The 18,023-nt window shown below is 45.1% G+C and overlaps 1 long non-coding RNA gene across 2 annotated transcripts in view; it reads right to left on the bottom strand.

Annotated features, from left to right (window-relative positions):
- LOC143649598 (uncharacterized) overlaps positions 1-13,975 on the bottom strand; it is a 37,358-nt gene extending 23,383 nt beyond the window's left edge. Inside the window, exons 1-2 of one of the 2 annotated variants that reach the window (XR_013159130.1) lie at positions 13,784-13,975; positions 1,732-1,823 (exon numbers count right to left, since the gene is read on the bottom strand). This is a non-coding gene — a long non-coding RNA (uncharacterized LOC143649598). Of the gene's footprint in view, positions 1-1,731; positions 1,824-13,256; positions 13,637-13,783 lie in introns of those variants that run through there. The other variant, XR_013159129.1, reaches the window with a different exon arrangement.
- Positions 13,976-18,023: the final 4,048 nt, after the last annotated feature.

The following is an 18,023-nucleotide window of genomic DNA, read 5'->3' as shown; positions in this document are numbered from 1 at the left end:
AACAAATCACCCCAAGTTTAGCAGCTTAACACAACACACTATTATTATCTCATAATTTCCGTGCACCAGAAGTCTGGGAACATTTTAGCTGGGTTCACTGCTTCAGGGTCTCACCAAGCTGCAAACCAGATGCTAGCTGCTCGACCCCTTTCCAAGCTCCTTCAGGTTGTCGGCAAGATTCATCTAACTGTGGTTGCAGGCTTTTGGCCAGCAGCCTCTCTCATCTCCTAGAGAGCACCTGCAGTCCCCTGCCCCAAATGGCCGTGTGCTTCTTCCAAGCCAGCAGGAGATACTCACTCCAGACTGCTAAAAAGGAGTCTTCTAAGATGTAGCCTAATCGAGAGAGTGATTTCCCACCACCTGTGCCATATTCTATTAGTTAGAAGCAAGTCGCAGCTCCCACCTGCTCACAGGGAGGGGATGACACAGGGTATAGTAACGGGAGGTAGAAATTAGTACCGTCTTCTTGCAATTCTGTCTACCTCACCAAGATCACCTAGGGAGTGAAGGAAACAGCTGGATCTAGACCCAGGACTCTGGTCTTCACAACTTCACTGGGGTCCAGCCTTCTCGACTTGTGTCCCCTAAAATGATATATTGCCATTCTAACTCCCACTACCTTTTTTTTAATTAAACATACCAACACACAAACAAACATTCTTACCATATGATCATTCCATTCTTACTCACAATATCATCACATAGTTGTATATTCATCATCACCATCATTTCTTGTAACATTTGCATCAATTCAGAAAAAGAAAACAAAAAAATTCATGTACACCACACCCCTTACCCCCTCTTTCATTGATCACTAGCATTTCAATCTACTAAATTTATTTTAACATTTGTTCCCCCTATTATTTATTTATTTTTAACCCATATGTTTTACTCATCTGTTGATAAGGTAGATAAAAGGAGCATCAGACCCAAGGTTTTCACAATCACGCAGTCAGATTGTGAAAGCTATATCGTTATACAATTATCTTCAAGAAACATGGCTACTGGAACACAGCTCTACATCTTCAGGCAGTTCTGTCCAGCCTCTCTATCACACCTTAACTAAAAAGGTGATATCTATTTAATGCGTAAAAATAACCTCCAAGATAACCTCTCGACTCTGTTTGGAGTCTCTCAGCCACTGACACTTTATTTTGTCTCATTTCGTGCTTCCCCTTTTGGTTGAGAAGGTTTTCTCAATCGCTTGAAGCTCATTCTAGGATTTCTGTCCCACATTGCCAGGAAGGTCCACACCCCTGGGAGTCATGTCCTACGTAGACGGGGGGAGGGCGGTGAGTTTGCTTGTCATGTTGTAACTCCCAGTACCTTTGACGGTGAACTTATTTGGAAATAGTACCAAATAAGATATCAGACGGAATCAAGTTAAGATAAAGTCCTACTGGAGTAGGATGGGCCCTAGATCCAATTAGGGTTTTCCTTATAAAAAGCCCATATGAAGACACATGGCTGGACAGATACACAGGGAGAAGGCCAGGTGATGATGGAGGCAAAGTAAAGTGACCGAGCCACAAGCGAAGGATTGCTGGCCACCAGCAGAAGCCCAAAGAGGCAAGGAGTGTGCTCTAGAACCTTCAGAGAAGCAGGGCCCTGCCCACACCTTGATTTCAGACTTTGGCCTCCTGAGCTGTGAGATAACACATCTCTGTTGTCTTAAGCCACCCAACTTGTGGTTCTTAGTTATGGAAGCCCTTGGAAATGAAATACACTCACCATCCACTCTGTAGTTTCCCAGCAGACTCGCAGGGCCCTGCCAAAGCCGGGGGCTGGCAGATAATCACTTCCCATGTGGCAGCTGGTAATTGCTGGGGAGGGAAGGGAACGGGCAATTTCTGAGTAGTTAAATCCAAAGCACCCACGTGCATTTAGTTCATGTGAAATTTTGATTTATGATGTCGGCGTGGCCTTGGCCCCCGGGGGTTCACCCAGCGACTACAAGCAGATGCCAAGCGGATTTTGGGGGTGCGGTCTCCACATGTGCTAAATGGGAATAATAATTGTATCCACTTTGCTGGGTGGTTGGGATTAAAGTTTTTACTTACCACTTAACCGTGAAAACCAACATTGTGTACACATTGTCTGTAAAGATGCTGCTGGAAAGGAACTTTGGAGGTGAATCCACTTTACGGATTGGCAAACAGAGACCCTGATCGTTCAGGAAATAGAAATCTTCAATAGCTGCTTTTCTGTTTGGGAGGGAAAAATCCTAGCTGTGGGCGTAGCACTGGAGGCTTGCTTGGCTGCCCTCTGGAAATATATGATCCAATAACGGTAGAATTTCAGGCAACAGGTGGAAAACTTTGGGAAGGATTGGCTTAAAGCCTTAAGATTTAAATCAAATCATGCGATCCTCTCCAAAAACCCCTCCAAAGGCTTCGTGGTACACTAGGAAAAAAACCTTAATTATCCCCGTGGCCCACAAGATCCTGCATGACATACCCCATTCTCTAAACTGGAGGGTGCATGTAAGTATAAACTTGGCTTAAGGGAGCAGGGAACAGCATGCCAGGAATGGGAACAGCATATGAAAAGCCCCTGAGCTGAACGTGCATTGAATGTTTGGAAAATTGCTAGTCCTTCAGGGTGGCTGGGACGGAAGAGAGATGGATGAAGGGTGGGCAAGGCCAGAAGCAAGCCTGGAAGATGGGCAATCTCAGGTTTACTGAGAAAGATGGGAAGCCATGGAAACATTTACAGTGGAGGCAGGGCATTGCGTGGATTTGTGTTTCCCATTTCTGCTCTCTTTTTTCAGCATTGTTTGGCTAGTTTACAATGAGTATGAATTCATTGACTACTTCTGTAAAAAAAAAAAAAAAGAAATCCTGGGAGGGCAACGGTGGCTCAGTGGCAGAATTCTCGCCAACCATGCCAGAGACCCGGGTTCAATTCCCCGTGCCTGCCCATGTAAAAAAAATAATAATAAACAAATAAATCCTAAAAGCCAGAAGTAAAAAGAGATTTGTGTCCTGGAAAAAAGCCCTCTGGTTGCTGAGTGGAGAGTAGGCTGGAGAGGGAGGGGGAATTTGGGAGACTGGAGAGGCAGCCCAAGAATCTAGAATGGGGGCAGAGAATAGGGATGAGAGGAAAGAAGTATGAGAGAGTCAGATGAAACAATCAAGGCTGGACAAGTGATTGGATATGAGGGGGGAGAGAAAGGAGGGCCATGGATGCAGCTAGCACAGGGGAAATGCAAAGTTCATCCATTTCTACATCTTTCCCTTCTTGGTGCTACTATCTTGAATACCCTTTGGACAGTCAACTAACTGCCCTTTCTAACAGGCAGGTTCATGGACCAGTTGGAGTTTTAAAGCATCATTTTTTTTTAAGGTGTTTTCTATTTGTGGCAAGCGATACTGATTTTTCATTCATGAGCCTCATAAAATCTTCTTTTTCTTTGGGCAGGGGGTCTCATGGGCTGGGAATAGAACCCCAGCCTTCTGCATGGCAGGCGAGCATTCTACCATGGGACCACCCGTGCACCCAAAGTTTACTTTTTACACAAAGATAAAAGGTGAGTTGATCTTTCGAAAATGGTGGACAAAAGAACAGGTGGATGATTATAGAGCTAAAATCAAGAAAGGGTTAGAGTTCTCCAAAGATGAATGTTTGATAAGTACAGGTGAGGGAAAAGTGGAGAAGGACTCCTCACCCCTGGATGCTGAGAAATCTGGGTTTGAAGCTGGCTCTGCTCTTTCAGGCTTTGAGATGGTGGGTGTTGGGGACTGAATCATGACCCCCCAGAAAAGACATGCTCAAATCTTAATTCATGCCCCTGTGGGTGTGAACTCATTTGTAAACAGGACCTACTGAAGATCTTGATATTGGTTAAGTGTTGAATCAGGGTGGATCTTAATCCATCTAATTTCTAAAGAGAGGAAATTTGGACACAGTACGAAGCAGTAGAAATGGAAGCCAAAAGTCAGAGAAAGCCACAAAAGACCAAGGATGCCAACATGTGGCAGAAACAGAGATGCGAGCCAAGGAATTCCAAGAACCAAGCCAAGGAATTCCAAGAACCAAGCCAAGGAACCCCAAGAACCAAACCAAGGAACCCCAAGGACCAAGCCAAGGCACCCCAAGGATGAAGCCAAGGCACCCCAAGGACCAAGCCAAAGCACCCCAAGAACCAAGCAAAGGAACCCCAAGAACCAAGTCAAGGAACCCCAAGGACCAAACCAAGGAACCCCAAGAATCAAACCAAAGAACCTCAAGGACCAAGCCAAGGAACCCCAAGGACGAAGCCAAGGCACCCCAAGGACCAAGCCAAGGCACCCCAAGGACCAACCAAGGAACCCCAAGGAACAAGCCAAGGAATCCCAAGGACCAAGCCAAGGCACCCCAAGGACCAAGCCAAGGCAGCCCAAGGACCAAGCCAAGGCACCCCAAGGACCAAGCCAAGGCACCCCAAGGACCAAGCCAAGGCAGCCCAAGGACCAAGCCAAGGAACCCCAAGGACCAAGCCAAGGCACCCCAAGGACCAAGCCAAGGAACCCCAAGGACCAAGCCAAGGCACCCCAAGGACCAAGCCAAGGAACCCCAAGGACCAAGCCAAGGAAGCCCAAGGACAAAGCCAAGGCACCCCAAGGACCAAGCCAAGGCACCCCAAGGACCAAGCCAAGGCACCCCAAGGACCAAGCCAAGGAAGCCCAAGGATCAAGCCAAGGAAGCCCAAGGACAAAGCCAAGGCACCCCAAGGACCAAGCCAAGGCACCCCAAGGACCAAGCCAAGGAAGTCCAAGGACTGCAGCAAGCCAGCACGAGATGCTACAGACTCCAAAAGTCTTTCAGCGCTTTATGCTGCCTTATGCTGAAATTCTAGCCTCCCAAACCACAAGCCAATACATTCCTGTTGGTAAGCCAACTCATTGTGTGGTACTTAGCAGCTCAGGCAAGCCGAGATGGTGGGCAGGTCTGTTTCTCTCTCCAAACTTTGCTTTACGGATCTGTAAAACGGGCATCACAGCAGTATCCACCTCATAGCCCTGTTGGGAGAATTTAATCAGTGGTTTCAGGTAAATTAAAATACAATGCAAGGAAAATCATCACCCTCCCCCCTAAGTGGCATACAGGGGTGAAAATCTGACAACGCTGGGCGTGACTACCAGGGTTGAGTCTGGCCCTAAGACTGTGGGATCAACAATGCCTTCCTGACCAAAAGGGTGAAATGAAGTGAAATAAAATAAGGCATCAACGGCCAAGAGAGGTAAAATGAAGTTAAGAGACTATTCTAGAGACTAGTCTTATGCAAGCTTCAGTTAGATAGTGCTAATTGCCAAGGTTTGCTAAGCTCCAATCAACATCACTCCTGTTGAGTCTTAAGAACATCTAGGGCTAAAACAGAGACTCTGTAAAGGTTTCATGCACTAGGTTTGCCTTCCTGAAACATGTAATTCCTAAGGGTTCCTAGGTCAGAGAAATCCTGAAACCCAGAGGGACCAGCCTCTCCAAGATTGTCAAATAATTACATCCCCCTATCCTTTAGTGCAGACACCCCTTCTCAACATGAAAAAGTCAGGATGGGTATTGCCCAAAGATCCCTATAGATCAGGAGAAGGATCAGAGGAGAAGGAGTTACAACAAAGAAAATAGGATTTAACAAATGAGTGTGGCTGCTGAATCACTGTATTAATATTCCTTCTAGCCTCCAGGGTTTTGAAGCCGCTAGAAGGAAAAACCTGAAATGGTGGAACGGTAGCCCATGACAAACTCTGGGATCTGTTCTGTAGCTACTTGTTGAAATGTGCCTTGAAAATCATTGCCTTTTCCTTTCTTTGCTTTGTATATATGTTATATTACACAATTTTAAAAAAAGTTCAAAAATATATAAGAGGGTCTCTTCACATTCCCTCCACTTTCTTGTCCCATAGGTTCATTGCCCCTCTCTATACCTCTGTGTGAGTGTTTTTTCCTCTGTTCAGAGCACCCTCTCCACCTTCTTTGGTCTTGCAAAGCATTACCGCCCTTTCTTTCCCTGGATCAAGTCCACAAAAACAATCCCAAAAGAAAATCGAGTCCTGGCTTCAAATCCCAGCCCTGCTGCTGGTTTACTGTGCAACCATCGCCCATATCACTGACCTTCTCTGAGGCTAGACTTGCTCCTCTACAAAACTTGGGATAATAAGACCAGCTAACTATGGTGGACACGTGTTTCAAGTCAGGAGCATAATATGTCTGTGGGAAACCACCTCTCCCCCAACTCTGGGGAGGTCACATGACCCAGGTCTAGTCACTGCATTCTCAGAGCCACAATGATTGGTTCAGGATGAGACAAATGGCCCAAGCTGGGCCAATGAGAGCCTGCCCTGAAACTCTGCCTGGGATCTACTGGGAAGATGGCTTTTCCTGCTTTGGCAGCTGAATTATGAGAGGGAAATAAGTCTTGGATACTTTTACAGCCTGTAAAAGGGAAGACCCTGCTTGGCAAGAGGTGCTGTTGGGGCCCCCCTCTTAGCCTCTCAACACTCGATTTCTGTGCCTGCTGGTCTGCCTTCCAATTGAGAGCACCTATGTCTCTCCCAAGTGTTTCCTCTCTTTGCTGGAGTCCACTTTTCCCATGTGCAGGAGAGGCTGGATGTGCCAGAGAATTAACACCCCTGGGAAGCATCTCTCAACCAACAAATGATGGCTGTTAGTGGGCAAATAGATCACCCCCTTTGGCCCTTACATGCATGTTCTACACCATCTCCCAAAGGCCCCATTAGGACTGAGCTCCAGTTGCCCACAGTGATAATTTGCTTGATAATGCATCCTTTACTGTCTTCTCTTTCCTGTCTCCTCCACTCTCCTACCACTGTTTTCTGAGCTTGCTTCTGAAATAAAGTACTTGAACTCAAATTCTTGTCTCAGTCTGCTTCTGGGAGAACCTAGGTTAAGATGCTGCCTGAGAAGAAAGGTAGCACATAAGAAAGCAGAACTGAAAAAGGCTGAGAGAACTGGTCCCTAAAACCATCATTCGAGCCTCTCAATCCAGCTGACCCTGAAGGCCACACAACACCTCTAGTTATATGAAATAATATATTTCCTTTCACATCTAACATAGTCGGAGGGGTCTCTATCTCCACACAACTCACCTCTCAGAGGACCAAAGAGGCTTCCAGGAGCTCACAGGAGAAAAAGACACAGGGCATGATTGTGAAAAGAGTTTGAATTCTCTTTTTCTGTTTTACCACTGCATCCTACTCTTAACTTTTCTGGTGGGAACTTCCCTCTGGGATGCACAGGGGGAATATTCCAGGGATTCACTGGCTGCTCTGACAGCTGGATGTGAAACACTTATCAGAAGGGGTGATGGGATGTGTCTTTGTGAACCTTTATTTCTCTGGAAGCCAAAGTCCCGACCTCCTTCTGTTGGTGCATTTCCTGCTAAATCACAGCCTGGGTTTGTCCATGTGTGGGTATTCAATACACATACACAGAAACTGTGATTCAGACTGACTGATATGGCCCTGTAAGTTTAGGTCTGGGGGCCTGGAGTGTGGTGAGGTCTGTAAGAGCCAGAGAGAAATTGCTGGTGAGTCAGTCACCTGCAAGGTCAACCTGGGTGTCTCTGTTTCTTCTCTCTGTGTCTCCATCTGACTGTATTTCTTTCTCTTTATGAATCTCTCTCTCTCTCTCCATCTCTATCTTTCTATTTCCCTATCAGTGTCTCTTTCAGTCTTTCTATGTTTGTCTCAACATCTGTTTGTTAATATCTTCCTCTGACTCTGCGGCATGCTTGTTTTCTCTCTCTGTCTCCATCTCTTTCCATCCATGTCTGTCTGTCTTTGTCATTTTGTTCCTGTCTCCTTTTGTCTTTTTCTCTAACTCATCTCTATTCTTGTCTTTCTATGTTTCTTTCTCTGCGTATCTTTTTGTCTCTCTAAATCCATTTATTTCTATTTCTGTCTCTCTCTCTCTTGCTCCTTCTCTCTGGACCTTTCTCTGCCTCTCTATCTCTATTCCTTTTTCCCACCCCTCCCCAGTCTCTCTCCTGATCCACAGTAGATACACAGTGGGTTTTCGCAACTTCCAGTCCAAAGACACTGTTTTCCTGGACACAGACAAGCCTGAAGTTGGGAGAGAGGAGAGCTGAAGACTTAAGGTCCAATCTTAGCCCTCACTTTCTGGGTATCTGAGTCCCTTCCCTTCTCAACACCTCAGCTCCCCCACCTCCAAAATGAAGATTATGCAATGCAGAGTCAGCAAACATTTTTCTGAACAGAGTTTCCCATGGGCCCTCCCGTGGCACCCTTTGAGCTTGAGGCTGTCAATGTCCCTATTGCACCCCCGAGGAAGCTGACATGCAGAGAGGGGGTGAGCCCTGCCCAAGTGTCACAGCTAAGAAGAGGAGAGACCAGGACTCAGCTCCCATCACTCCTTTCCCACTGGCTTTGTCCCAGCCCAGGCCCTGCCAGGCCAAACGTCCAGCTGGAAATGAAACAGACTTGCTGCTTCATTTGTCTTTCTTCCTTTCCTGTTCCAAGGTCCCAATTTTTATGCCGGGATAATTAAACTTGTGGAGACAGAAAACATTGCTGGGAAAAGGAATCTGTCTGCTCAGGACAATATGTCCTGGGCTCTCATGAACTCCAATATCTTGTCTGGTGGCCCAATTTCTGCCCAGGTCTTGCAGGTGACTGGTAGTTAGGGGACAGACAAGGAGAGAAAACCCACTAGCATTCCACACTGGCCTAAGAGTTAGCCTTGATGGTGTTCCACCTTCCCATGGACAGGTGGGTGGGGAAATGCAACCCAGAGAAAGGAAGGTCCCAGCTCACCAACGAATCAAGGACAAAGACAAGATTCAGATTTCCATCTCCTCAAATGGACCAGGGTTTCCCATAAGCCCTGTCCAGGTCGCTCACAAGTCAACAAAAGATGAGCTAATATTTATGGAGCTCCTACTGCATGCCGGCCCTGTGCTAAGGGTTCAGTACACACTACCCCATTTCATGCTCCTGCCATGGTTTTGTGGCAGCTGTCAAACCCATTTCACAGTTGAGGAAACTGAGGGCCTAAGACTTCAAGGACCCTGATCGAGGTCACGTAGGAAGTGAGAGAGCCCAGATGTAACCTGGGGCAGCCTGACTCCAGGATCTGCTGTCTCTACTATTACCAACAAAACTGTGCTCTTAACTGAGGACCTACGGTGTGCCAGGCAGTGTGTTTGGCACCGCAGGTATAGCAGTGACCAAGACAGAAGCTCGGCTCTTACAGAGATGACATTCTAGCTGCGAGGGAGGCAGAAGAGGCAGTCAATAAATAAACTAAATAAGTGAATAAATATTACAGACATTTCATAAGCTAGGCACAAAAAGGAGAGATATTATATGATTCCACTTCTATGAAATATTGGGAATAGGCAAATTCATAGAGACAGAAAGAAGATTAGAGGTGACCAAAGGCTGGGGAACAGGGGGACGGGGAATTGTCCTTTAATGTGGGCAGAGTTTCTGTTTGGGGTGATGAAAAAGCTTTGGTGATGGATGGTGGCAACGGTGGTACAATATTGTGAATGTAATGAATGCTCCTGAGCTGTCCACTTAAAAATGGTTAGGATAGGCTTCATTTAGAGACAAGAATGAAGCTGACCTGTTTGGGACTAAGGTCAATCGGAATACAGGACAAAGGATGACACAGTCTATATTATAAAGCTCCACTTACTGTATGAGACCAAAGGCAGGTTTATTTTGCCCAAAACCTAAATTTTCTACAATACCTTAAATCAACCTGCCTGGACAGCTCATTTAAACAACCCAAGCACATGGGGCCCAGAATGAGAACTAGGCTTATAAGTCTGTATAGCTTAATGTAATACCCGGATACATCCCAGGGTATTTTGGGCAGATTATTAAAAAGTGTTGGCAAAGTCCCTCAAGGGACTGAAGATTAAATGTGGAACTATTAAACTTGCCCACGTGGGAAGACCCTGAAACTCTCTCAAACACTAGGGACTCCCAAGTTAAGAGGCCAAGCCCTGGATCTTGAGGTGGCCTCTTGTGAAACATTTCTGTAGCAGAGAAATAATTCTGGAAATTTCTTGTACCTCCAGAAGACCTCTTCTGTTGCTCGGATGTAGCCTCACTCTCTTTAAGCCCAACTCTGCAAATAAAATCATTACCCTCCTCCCTACACAGGACATGACATCTAGGGGTGAACACCTCCCTGGCAACGTGGGACATGACTCCCGGGAATGAGCCTGGCCCTGGAACCATGGGATAGGCAATGCCTTCCTGACCAAAAACGGGAAAAGAAATGTAACAAAATAAGCTATCAGTGGCCGAGAGTGTTCAAAGAGAGTTGAAAGATTATGCCGGAAGCTACTCTTATGCAAGCTTCAGCTAGCTGTTGCTAGTTGCCATGGTTTGCCAAGCCCCAACTAACATCACTCCTGTTAACCCTAAAGAACACCCAGGGTTCTATCTGAGATCCTACAAAGATTTCATGCACTATGATTACTTTACAGAAATCTACAGCCTCCAGATGGTTCCTAGGTCAGATAAGTCCTGAAACCCAGAGGGCCCACCCTCTCCAGAACATCGCCTAGTTCCATCCCCCATCCAATACTGTCAACACCCCTTTTCAACATGAAAAACGTTGAATGGGCATAGCTCAAATATCCCTAGAGATTGGGAGAAGGGCAAAGGAGAAGGAGGAGTTATAACGGAGAAGATAGGATATAACAAATGAGTATGACTGCTGAATCATTATATTGATATGTCTCTGAGTCTTCAGTGTCTTGGAACAGCTAGAAGGAAAACCCTGAAATTGTGGAACTGTCACCCGTACCAAACTTTGAAATCTGTCCTACAATTACTTATTAAAAAGTGCTTTGAAATATATTGCTTTTTTGTATATAAAAACATGCTTTACTCCAGTATTTTAGAGCAGCTAGAAGTAAAAACCTAAAAGTGTGGAATTGTAACCCATGTCAAACTCTGAAAGCTGTTCTACACTAATTGTGATGCTGTGCTTTGAAATTTATAGCTTTTTTGTATATATGTTATTTTTTCACCAAAAAAAGAAGGGAAAAAAGTCGATTGTGATGATAAAAAAAATATTTAAGCCATCTAGCCTCCTATATTCTGGAACAGCTAGAAGGAAAAATCTGAGAGGATGGTACGGTAGCCCATGACAAACTCTGGGATCTGTCCTGTAATTACTTGTTGAAGAGCGCTTTGAAAACTACTGTTTTTTTTAATTTCTTTGCTTTATATACATGCTATACTATACAAGAAAAAAACAAAACATGTTTTAAAAAGTTATATCACAACCAATATGGAATGGGAAAAACTCATACACACTGACAGGTCCATGTACTTAAGAAACCAGGAAACTGTACAATTTTAGGCTATTTGAATCCAAAACTTCTGCCATATTACCATGTTAGCTCCAATCACTTGTCAAACTCATTTATACAGAATAATGTGTTCTGAATTTTGTTAGATAACTGAGGAATTAGGGCTGTTAGCAAATATACTAATATCTTAATCTCACCTTAATTAAGAAATTTTAAAAAAAACAAAAAACTTACTTATATATGATGTCCAAAGGTGCCTCCCTTGAATGTGGAAGAGATGAGGGAAAATGTGAGCAGAAGAGGCTTTTTTTTTTTTTTTTTTTGGGTGCATGGTCCAGGAATTGAACCCGGGTCTCCCCGCATGAAAGGCAAGCATTCTAGCATTGAACCACCAGCACACCCAAAAGAGGTTTATTTTTGCCTGGAGGGAGAAATCCTTTTCTTTCCGAAGGGTGTGCTGTGCATATCAATTAATTGTGTCCTAAAGTTGGCCTCAGTCTATCAGGTCTTCAGCTTTCAGCCTGGTCTATCATAAGGAAAACCATGCTACAAATACCCTGGTGAGTAAAATGATTTCATACTTCTATGGGTCATAAGCGGATTCTTCTCCATTAGCAGAAATGAAAATAACTTTCCTAGTAGAGGAGCGAGCGGAATCAGGTCATTCTTCCCAGCTCGTGAGACAAAAGGGAAGAGTACACAGTCCATCCCATAATGTCCCCGTAGCCCCATTTTGACACAGCCATCTGCTTTATAAGAGTACCTCTAAGAATTTAAAATACTCAGATGAAATTTACACGCCATGTTGTTCCTCAAGACATCTTCAGAGAGCAAACCAAGAAACTATGGACATGCTGTTTAGATGGAAATGTTCTACCATGCAAAGATAAACTATGGGATATGCATAAGATAAAAAAATGCATTCATTTTAACAAATAATTTTGAAGATTATTAATGATATTTTTAAAATACTTTCAAGTGTAAAATGATACCATGTACTTCAAAATTTATGATGGGAAACCACGGAGAAGAGAGCCTATCTATGGGCACATACCCACTACGATGCTTTGATGAGTTTCTAAGGAGGGAAACAGTGAGAGAAGAAAGAACAAAGATTGAAAATGTAAATTAAATACATTTAAACGATAATTTAAGAAACAGAAAAACCAGGATGGAAAATTTTGTGTTTTATATGTTTGTGTATGTCTGTGTGTGTGTATATATATATATGTTACCATAATAAAAATTGAGAAAAAAAAAGAAAACTGAAGAAATTTCACAGTGTTAAGGGGTATAAAGGCAGTCCAGCAGACCTTGTGGCTGGGAGAGGGGCAGCATTAGCCGGGGCAATCAAGGAAGGCTTCCCCAAGGAGTGGAAGTGTGAAAGTGAGGGACAAAGAGCTGAGAGAGAAAATCTCTCTCAAGAGGAAGGGCATGTGCAAAAGCCCTGGGGTGGGAGCAAGCTTGGCACATTCAAGGGAGAGCAAAGTGGCTGATGGGGCTGGAGCAGGGAGGCAGAGCTGGGGGAGAGGCAGGCAAGGACATGACGGGAGGAGATCCATTGTGCAGGGCCAACTGGCCACAGTGGGCTTGGGCTATATGCTAAGGGCCATGGGGAGCCATGGCAGGGTTTACGCAGGAGAGGGCTAGGATCCAATTCTCATCTTTAAAAGTTTTATCTGGCTCTAGATGTAGAACAGATTGCGGCTGTGGGAGAGCAGGGAAGAAGCTGGTGTGGCCAATCCAGGGAACCCAGGAGGAGGCTGGACCAGGGTGGCCACGGGGACAGAGAGAAGGGAAAGGACTGGGGCTTGGTAGGCTGGGACTGGTGACCATTTTTGAAGGATCAGGATTTCTCTTGCTCTGGGTCTCCCAGTCCTGCACCTGAATCGAGGTCAAGGCACACAGGAGGTGCTTAATAAGCACTCAAAGGGCCAAAAACAACGCGGATAACACTCACCGAGCACTCGCTGTGGGCCAGGTCCCCAGCTACGAGACTGACAGGCTTTCCCCCTGGAACTCTCACTCCAGGCCCAGGGGGCTGGATTCTCATCACCCCTTTCTCCAAGGGGGGAAACTGAGGCTCAGAAGAAAAGTGACAGGAAGTAGAAGGGCTGGACCTCAAACCCAGCACACTAGAAACTGTCCTTATTTGCAGACAAGATCTTGATCCCAAAGGCATTCTGACCTTCCACCTGCCATGTCCTCCCATGATGCAATGGGACACCCTAGCATGGGCCCCTCCCATGAAGCTGCAGGGCAGCCTAGCCCCACCTCTTCCCTTGAATGCACTGGGACGGCACAGCCATGACCCATCCCATGATGCACCGGGCAACCCAACTCTCTCCAGGTGTACTGAGACAGCCTGACCCCATGCCTTCCCATGACACACTGGGGTCACCTGGACATGCCCATTCATAGATTCCGCTGGGGTTGGGCCACCCTACCTCCTCCCATGATGCATTTGAGAAGCCTACCCTTGCTTACCTCTTACAGTGCAATGAAGTTTTCTGGCCCCACCCCTTCCCATGGTGCATTGAGGTGGGCAAGCCCGACCCTTTTGATGGTGCACTAGAGAAGCAAGGCTCATCTCCTCCCAGGATACCCCAAGGCAGCATGGTCTAGTTCCATCCTTTCAGTGCACTGAGGAGGCCTAGCCCCTCCTCCCAGGGTGCACTGGGTTAGCCTAACCGTCCCTCCCTCCCATGGTGCACTGGGGAGTCTACCTCTGCCTTCCTCCCATGATGCACTGAGGCGGCCTAGCCTCACCCCTCCCGTGGTGCATTGAGGTATCCTAAACTTTCCCCTAAAATGATGCACTGCGGAATGTGAGTTCATCCGTGCATCAGCGCATCCAGTTTCCTGAGCTGCTACTTACTTATTTCCTCAAAGCCTGTTTTCTTGCCTGCTAAGCAGATTCATCCCTCCCTTACTAAAGAGATTGAGTGATGCCACGTGTGCAGAAAACTTCGCTAAACTCCTATTCCTTTCTTCGTCCCGGTCAACAATTCAGACGGGACCTCTGCTGGGATTGGGGCTGACTTCCTTTCCTACTTCCCTGGGAATTAGGGTAGGCACCTTCAAGATGTCTATTAGGTCAGCTTGGTCACTTCCTGGCTGTGTGACCTCAGGCAGGTTACAGAACATCTCTGAATCCCAGTGTATTCATCTGTACTGCGGGGTGACAGCAGCACTTCACAGGATTGTGGTGAGGGTTGTTTACTAGTGCACCTGCAGGCTGAACCCTGAACAACCAGGACCCACAAGATATAATCAGAAAGCAGTCATATTGTTTCCTCCTGTTGTTCCAGCAACATATTTCAGAATTCCTTGGTATCAGTGTGGTTGCACCAGCTGGGTGACAAACATCCCCCAAGTCTAAGTATCAATATAGAGTGACTTTGTTCATTCTTATGGCATAATCCACTTGCCAGTGGCTCGCAGCTGCACACGGTATTCAGGAACCCAGGCTCCTGCCACCTGGAAGCTCCACATTACCTTCTACCCACAGTCCCCTGGCCAGAGCTTAGCCTTATGGTGGCACCTAACAGCAGGGGAGGCTGAGAAATGAAGGCCAGTTGCATGCGCAGGAAGGAAAGGAGAAATATCAGTGCTGATGAGCTCTACTTCCCTCTCTCATGCATTTTTTTCCTGACCATTTTTGGTTGATAAAAATAATGGTTTATAACCTCTGCAGTCCCTTTAAATCACAATGCTGTTTCAATCCAGAAATGATCATCGAAACTTTGACTTAAAGTTACAATGCTTCTCCTTCCCCATCTGGCTCTGAAAGCGGAGGGAAGAAAGGGAAAGATCTTTCTTTCCTTCTCCCCCTTCTGTTTCCCCTCTTCACATCCTGCTAAGGAGGTTGCTGAGCTAAACAATGGAGAGGGATAGTGATGTCAGGAAAGTTCCTCCTTGACTGGTATGTCTTGGGATGCCTTCAAGTTCTGTGGGCTGAGAAGGTGTTTACAGCTCTCGCCCCCTCCTCTTTCCTCCTCTTCTCCCTCCTTCTCTCTCTCTCTCTCTCTCTCTGTCTCTCTCTCTCTCTCTCTCCCCTCCCCCTTACCTGTCTCTCTCATCCTTCCTACACTGGGACCTTTTGACCCTCCTTCTTCCAATGCAAGAAACACATTTCCCTCTGGCTGCTGCTTCACCCTCAGTCCTGCTTTTTCCAGATACTACCTGCTGGGAGTCCTTCCCCGCTTTAGGCAATTTTAGAGGGAGGGGGTGTTTTTTAAACTGTTCCAAGCTGCTCTGTCTCTCTCCGCAGCCCACATTACACCCTAGGAAAGAATTCTCACATGCATTGCCCTGACCGCTTCAGGGCACCCATGTTCATCCAGAGGGGACCTCTGTCCTTTGCTTCCACCCCTGAGTCACCCAGCAGCTCACCTCCTGTCTAAAGGTTTAAGGACAGAGTCAGGCTCCCAGCTCTTTTGCTTGGAGGACCCTCTTAGATCATTGATAATATATGAGAGGTTTAAAAGTTGGATATCCAGCAGCACGTTGTGGGCAAACAGGCTCTCTCCTTCACTGACAGTGGGAATGCAAATTGACGCAATCCTTGGGGATGGAATTTTTTTTTTTTTGCTTTTTTTTTTAATTAAAAAAAATTTTTTTAAGCATAACAACAAACAAACACGAACATTCTTACCATATGATCATTCCATTCTTGGTATACAATCAGTAACTCACAATATCATCACATAGCTGTATATTCATCACCATGATCATTTCTTAGAATATTTGCATCAATTCAGAAAAAGATATAAAAAGAAAAAAAGAAAAAAATGCGTACATACCATACCCCTTACCCCTCCCTCTCATTGAATGCTCGTATTTCCGTCTACCCAATACATTTTAGCTTTTGTTTCCCCTATTTTTTATACCTCTGACCACTCTCTTTCATTGATCACTAGCATTTCAATTTACTAAATTTATTTGGACATTTCTTCCCCTTATTATTTATTTATTTTCAATCCATATGTTTTACTCATCTGTCCATACCGTAGATAAAAGGAGCATCAGACACAAAGGTTTTCACAATCACACAGTCACATTGCAAAAGCTGTATCATTATACAATCATCATGGCTACTGAAACACAGCTGTACAGTTTCAGGCACTTCCCTCCAGCCTCTCCAACATATCTTAACTGAAAAGGCGATATCTATATAATGCATAAGAATAACCTCCAGGATAACCTCTCAACTCTGAAATCTCTCAGCCATTGATATGTTGTTTTGTCTCATTTCTCTCTTCCCACATTTGGTCGAGAAGGTTTTCTCAATCCCTTGATGCTGAGTTTGGGGATGGAATTTGAAACAATATTTAGCAAAATTGCCAATGCATCTGTATGAATGCCATATTTCACCCATAATTTCATTAAGGTTAAATGTAAGATGCATTTTACCTTTGACCCAGAAATTAAACTTGTGGTCTTTTATCTCCCAGACACTCTTTTCATTTGCAGTATTGTTTATAATGGCATAAAAGAGGAAGGGACTTGAAAGTCTGTTAAGAGGAAGATAGCTCCTGCTATCTTCTATGCAATGGAGTACTATGCAGCCATGTAAAAGAATGAAGACACTCTTTATTTACTAATATGGAAAGGACTTCATTGGGAAGGGAAAATGTTATTTTCAGAAGAGTGTGCATGCCATACTAGCATTTAAAGAAAAAGAGAAGGAACTCAGATACTTGTACACCAATGTTCACTGCACATTATTCACAATAGCCAAAAGGTGGAAACGACTGAAGTATCCATTAGCAGATGAATGGATAAACACAGTGTGGCATACCCACCCGATTAGAAATGAAAAGAAATGAAGTTCTGACACACAAACGACAAACAAGGATGAACCTTGAAAACCTGATGCTCAGGGAAAGAAGCCAGATACAAAAGCACAAATATTGCCTGGTTCCATGTCTATGACATATCTAGAATAAATAAATTCATAGAGTCAGATAAAGACAGTAGATTCAAGGTTATCAAGGACTGGGAGAAGGAAGAATGGGGAGTGACTACTTCATGGGTGCAGAGTTGCTGTTTGGGTTGATGGCAAAGTTTTGGCAATAGAGGGTGGCACTGCATTGTAAAAGTAATTGATGCTGCTGTAATGTACATTTGTAAATAGTTCAAATGGCAAATGTTGCGCTGTCACTATGCTACCAAGATTTTTTTTAAAGGAGTTTACTTCTGTTTGCATAACTTACTCTGGAGTGAAATACAAGAAAGCAATAAAAGTGGCTAGAAGGTGTGGGAGGGATAGGAAACAGGCTGAGAGGGAAAAGAGACAAACAAAACTTTTCCCCAGACATCTTTTTCACACTGATGATTTTTGTGATTGCATTCCCTAGTCCATGCATAAATGAAACCCTAAAAGAAAGCAAGCCCAACGGCTAGCATTCTGATGATTCTCTTTGGAAATTTGCTCCTTGGCTGGCCGCACCTGTTGAATTTTGGGTCTCCTTTGCATCTTCCAATTTAACATTCAGTTACACCCAGAAAGAACTGAGACCGGTGCATAGTGGGTGCACGTTACAGGCTGCTGCATTTGAAGAGGAGATGACGCCACTTTGAGGTGGCAGCTCTTAACTCAGATGTGCTGTTGCAACGTGGGGCCACCCTGAGAGAAGGGCCGGAAGCACAGCCCCCGGAGTCTCTCACAGGGAAACCACTGCCATGAAACAAAAGGAAAGATTTCATTTACTTAATGGCATCT

Source organism: Tamandua tetradactyla, chromosome 11, assembly GCF_023851605.1.
Source record: "Tamandua tetradactyla isolate mTamTet1 chromosome 11, mTamTet1.pri, whole genome shotgun sequence".
In the NCBI taxonomy this organism is placed as follows: domain Eukaryota; kingdom Metazoa; phylum Chordata; class Mammalia; order Pilosa; family Myrmecophagidae; genus Tamandua; species Tamandua tetradactyla.
Note: the sequence above shows the minus strand (reverse complement) of the source record. Positions and strands in the feature narration are given on the sequence as shown.